Here is a 5557-nt window from a genome sequence, read left to right as displayed (position 1 = left end):
CAGGTATGTTTTGATGATCTCACTATTATTCCCTGAATAAAGGGCAAATAAATGCTCCTAAATGTACCCATCCAATATCCCACTGCAGTCAAATTAGAGTAGGTTCATCTTTAAAAAGGTCATTTTTGTGGGTTTTGCTGAAAGCAAAACAGGAGGCTTTGTGTTGTCACCTGGACAAGACACCTCTAAGCAATGCCTTCTTGGTCCAGTCACTTCAGAATGGATCCTTCAAGCATAAACGAAGACACTTTTGGCTGGCCTGTACTGGAAAATTAATCATCAAACAGAGAAAATGGAAGGATTTTATTCTGTATAGTCATTGGCCTTTGCAAATCTGAATTTTAGCAGGAAAATTCTCAGAGAGTGATCTAAACTTATATAAATCAAATTTAAGGAGGCTAACAAAAAGCTTGGGCTAAATTGTTATCCTGGGGGTTTGTTCCTCTGAGACTTCCTAGAGGGCATTATTCATTGTGTGGCACAAACACTTTGATCTGGCAGCAGAAGTCCTTGGAGCTGGCAACAGCTGCCTCTCATCTTGCCCCAACAATTCTCCTCACTCTGACTACGGACAACTTCCTTCTCAGAATCCAAAAAGGAAATAAAATCAGCAGGGGAAGGTTAAGCAGCTAAGTTAAACCCATCTCCAGACTGTTGCTATGTCCTGACTGTTTAATACCAAGGAAACCTTGCTAGGAACAAATGCACACCGATGTCTCACCTTTTCAGCTGGTCTCTTTGTATCAGCCAGGAAGGTTGCTGTGCTCCCTGAGAGAAGACTGGCTCCTCCTGGCAAGAGGACAAGTGACTCAGGAATGAGTCACTGGTGCAGGAGAACCTGCTGGCAGGAAGACACTGTCCTCAGTAGTGGCCAAAGTCCTCTCTGCAGCTCAGTCATGGGGAACTGCAGGAAGCCAGCCTGTGCACAGGTGCCACAGCGTGACAGTCTGATGGCACAGACCTGCTGAAGGAAGGAAGGCCCAAGGACATGCAGCAGGGGAACAAATCTCTCAGAGCTGGCTACAAAGGTGCTCTTCCTACTCTTGTTTCAGCTCAGAGGGGCCAACAACTGGGCAAGACTACTGGCCTTATCCTTGAGATAATTTTTCTTATTCTGCTTTGTTTGCCACAGCAGACAGTGCCACAGCCCTCACATCCACCACCACAAGTGGGAGACAGCTCCTGCCCGGCGTCCCTGAGCAGCCTTGTGGCTGGGCCATGGAGATGAGGTATGCTGTTCCCTGCAGCCACTGTCACAGCAGTCAGGGTGCCAATTCACCACCCTTGCCTCTGCTACAAGAGGCACCCCAGCACAGTCCCTCCATGAAGTGGATCAAATGGTCCTGGGCTCATTATCTTATGACCCAGACAAATATGTTTACAACGGTTGGTATTTAATAATAACCCAAGGAGCTAATGTGTACAGTTTAAAGAATAAAGCATTATTCTTCAAAAGACTTTCAGACTTTGGTTGTTCCTAACATGGACTGTTCCAGGTAGGTCCTTTTCCTCTGAGGTCCAAGTCTTCCATCTTAATATTCTTCATGGATTTGATACTTCTCTGCTCTCTTGTCTGCCATCTATAAAATATTCAATGACAATGATTACATTAGAAACTGGCAATAATTTGAGGAGAGCTAAAGATAAATTCTGCACAAGGATGTAAGATCAGGAATGATGAATATTTTCACTGCAGACTGGATAACTAGCAATGGCATAAGCAAAATTATTTTCCTGATGTCATGTGAGGAATACCTGAGAAACTGCTGGAGAAAGAAGAAGTAGTTAGACAAGTGACAACTGCAGACGTGCTTTTCTGCTTGGGATGCTGAGGATCACACTCACATGGTTAATATATGATCCTAAAGGAGGAAAGATTAAAGATAGCCACTCTGTTGATCAGAGATGCCATCAGCTGATCTGAGGCCACAGTAGTTCATGTGAGTCCCTGTGTTCTGGCTTTGTGATACCAGCACATCCCTCTGTGTGCAGTGAGTTGTCCCTTTGGCATGTCACGTGTCTCTGTGCTGACTGCTCCCCAGGCTGGTGGCACACATGGGCCATTCTGTAGCACTGCCTGGGGCAGGCAGGGGGACATCTCTGGTGCTGCTATGGTGCGGCAGAGTGACTCTTCACAGAAACCTCTTTGTTTTGCCTCCTAGCACTCTAAGTACTCTGCTTTCTGTCTAAGTTGGATGCGACAAAAAAAGAAATGTTCTCTCCTGGCAAAGAAAATTCTAATTGCAGGTGTGAAAAAATAAAATTATTGTGACATCCCCTTAGAGGGATGTCACCAGCCTCAGTGGTATTTCATAAGAATTGAGTGTGGCCTGCTGACCTTAGAGATCAAGTGGTTGGGTCCTGGATTTGAGCCTCTGCCAAACAAGCTTAATGGTCTTTTTCAGTGAAAGATGTGGAGGACATGGGAAATCCAGCATACACAATTTATCTTTATTTTAGGTAAAATGGATGATGGACACAGAAGCACACCAAGATGCTGAAAGAGCACTGTTTGTCAATAGCATCAAAAAGTGGATAACAAAACTGGCTGATGGGAGTGATACAGCAGGCAGTCAGCAGTGCTGGTAAATCAGAATAGACTTGCACCAAGCATGGTTACCCTGAGATTAACACATGCTACAATGACCCAGATTATTCTGCCTGGTTATTAGCAAGCTAGGAAAATAATATCATAGAGTTGTAGAATAACTTAGGTTGGAAAACACCTTCAAAGTCATTGAGTTCTAATCATAAATTTAGCACTACCGAGTGCACCAAACTTGAAGCTGGTACAAGAGACATTAGGTGCAGCAGCATGCACATAAGATATTACTGGATCACAGTTTTAAAGGAAGAACATATATGAAATTATATGTTTGGTAAGAAGTGGACAAAAAATCAAAATAGCTGTTACTACAGGGTCTTCCACCTGTGATAAGGCTCAGGCAGTAGTCTGTGAAAAGCTTCAGATTAGAGCTACAAGAAAATTTAGATATCAGACAGGCACTGCTGGCTGTTAAATCTGAAATAACACCTCTGCAGAATCTGTCTATTGGTTGCTCTTAGTCTTGGAAATAAATACATGAAGGCCCTAAATGCTTCCATCACTAATATCACTTGTGTCTCCATACATACTCTATATGCAACATAGTGGTGGATAGAAGGTTTCCAACCTGCTTTCAGATGGGTTTGCACCTGTAGCTGTCACACCACAGTGCTGTGCAGAAATACCAGCCCAGAAACCTGAAGCTGTGAAAGCTTGCTGGGCTGATGCTGCCAGCAGGCAGAGTAGTCAGGGCAAACGTCTGCACCGCGATGACTTCCAGGCTCACTTAGCTGCAGTCTGCTCCAAGAACAGTGACTGGCTGCCCTGAGTGTCTGCTGGGGGGCTGAAAAGAGCTGATGAAGGGCTGGTTTCTGCAGGGCCATGCAGCTGGGTCCCCATCTCAGGTCACCCTGAAGGGCTGTCACCAGCAGGATAAGTCTTTCCTTTCCCTTCTTGCCTATGAGATTTGAGCTGATAAGAATTTTCTGGAAATGACTATCAGATTAGGCTGAAAGCTAAACACAGAAGCTAATTCCACCTGTTGATAAATTGCTTAATGCTGAAAGCATTCACTTATTAGGATGACCAGTATTTGAGTCCTGACTTGGTGAAAAGGATTCTTGACCTTATCCAGCCTCCCAACAATTTCTTCAAGCAGAGACTGACCATGTGCTCTGTGGCGAGGCTTACTGAATCTGTTGTGCAAAGCACCACAGCCTCCCTGGTGTAATTAAACATGTATTGTTACTGAGAGAGAACTAAAAAATTAATGTTTGCAATATAAAGTGAATTTAAAGAAGTTCTGGGTCTGCTCCAGTACCTCCTTCAGAGTCGTAATACTCCATGTGCATATAAAAACTACACAAGTTGATGCTTAAGTCTACTAGCTAATGTAGGCACTCCTGCCCTACATGGAAAGAAGAGAAAACCTCCTTTATCAGACTTCTGTTCCCATGTAGCTCTGAATACCTTGGGCTGGGAGATGGCATGAAGGTTATTTTCAAACCCTTAATTATGGATTTCCCAACTTAATTCTTTTGTAATTTATCAAATGAAGGAAAAGAAAAATGATCTTGTGACTGAGGCAGAGGGCTGGCATTCATGATCTTGGGACTTTATTCATCTGTTCCCTGGGTTTCCTGCTTGGCCCTGAGCAAACTGCAATGTGCCCATGCCAACATTTCCTCCACTGTAATGTACAGATAAGGGTGCCTACTTCACAGGGTTTGTTTTAAGCTAAATTAATTATAATACTCTCATGTTTTCAGGATTTTTTTTTTCCCAGAGATTTGCACTTGTACTGGAAGTACAAAGAATTACTGTAATCATTATTGCTGACAATAATGATGAATGCACTTCAGTTTGGAATGTATGCTTCTCACATGTTTGTTTATAGCTTTAGAGCACAATAAATAATTCTGTAGATACAATCTCTTAATCTTGTTCCCCAGCCCTCTGCTCACCCTGCATGAACCTGCAGTTACACTGGCAGTCCTAGACCAGAGCTTCAGGGTCTGCTTGGCCTACCACATTCCCTCATGAAGTTTATAATCAGTAGGATCATCTCTAGAGTGTAGCCTCCCTCATCACAGTATTACCCTGCTATGGTTCCCCAGGCAACAGCATTTGAGGGGAAAGACAGGAGTATATCTCTCCTACAGGTCAGCAGTGGTCTGCATAGTTCCACAGGCAATGTCTTTGCTCCACAGGGCTCATGAAGATCCTAAATGAATTGTGGCAATTATAATTTCATGCTCCTGTGAGTGTGAATAGTACTGGCCTTACCATATTCCCGTGTCTGCATGTAGTGATGGTCCCTTCTTCTCCCATTATACCCCTTCCATAATTTTAGGCTTCTCAGCTCTTACTCTGGGATCCATTTTAAACAGTGATGACGCCCACACTGGTTCATGCCCTCAGTAAGATGATGGTGGATCTGATGATACTTGTTGCAAGTTTAGCACCTTAGACCACAAATCAGGGAGTGTGTCTTGATGTCATCCCAGAGATGACATCCATGAATCAGATCAGCATGTTCTGGCCAGCTCAATAAACCAGCTCACCTTTCAAGTTGCTTCATAGAGGGATTAAATTTCTTCTTCTCTTATGTAGCAACAAGGGAGCAAAGAAGATTCCTTTTTAAGAGCTAGTTTCAGAAGGTCTGTCCTGCATCAAAGCAGCTGAGTTATCTTGATTGAGTTACCTTGGCTCAGAGCAATGATTTGAGGTGACAGTTTCTTGGAGGAGCTGTACCATGTTTTTCTGTCCTTTAGTTTCATGTGTGCAAAATTTTCTGCTAAGAACACCTTCCCATCTGGGATTCATGGGGCTCCTTTATAGTCCTGTGAATATTTAGCAGCTCTATTTTCCTTGTCCCTTGGTGGTTGTCTGCCTGAGGACACTTAGAGGTGGAATATTCTAAATAATTGTAAATTCAAGGAAATAATCCCCTTCTCAAAAAATCTCGCAGGGGTAAAAATAATTATGGAAGTAAAAATGTGGGGGAAATAA

At 43.4% G+C, this 5557-nt stretch overlaps 1 long non-coding RNA gene across 1 annotated transcript; it reads right to left on the bottom strand.

Annotated features, from left to right (window-relative positions):
• Nucleotides 1–288: 288 nt before the first annotated feature.
• On the bottom strand, nt 289–5182 carry LOC121469613 (uncharacterized). Its single transcript, XR_005979694.2, has 2 exons — nt 4832–5182; nt 289–1580 (listed from the first exon to the last, which is right to left on the bottom strand). It is a non-coding gene; the product is annotated as an uncharacterized lncRNA (long non-coding RNA).
• Between the last annotated feature and the right edge of the window lie 375 nt (nt 5183–5557).

This window comes from Taeniopygia guttata, chromosome 3 (genome assembly GCF_048771995.1).
Source record: "Taeniopygia guttata chromosome 3, bTaeGut7.mat, whole genome shotgun sequence".
NCBI classification, from domain to species: domain Eukaryota; kingdom Metazoa; phylum Chordata; class Aves; order Passeriformes; family Estrildidae; genus Taeniopygia; species Taeniopygia guttata.
Note: the sequence above shows the minus strand (reverse complement) of the source record. Positions and strands in the feature narration are given on the sequence as shown.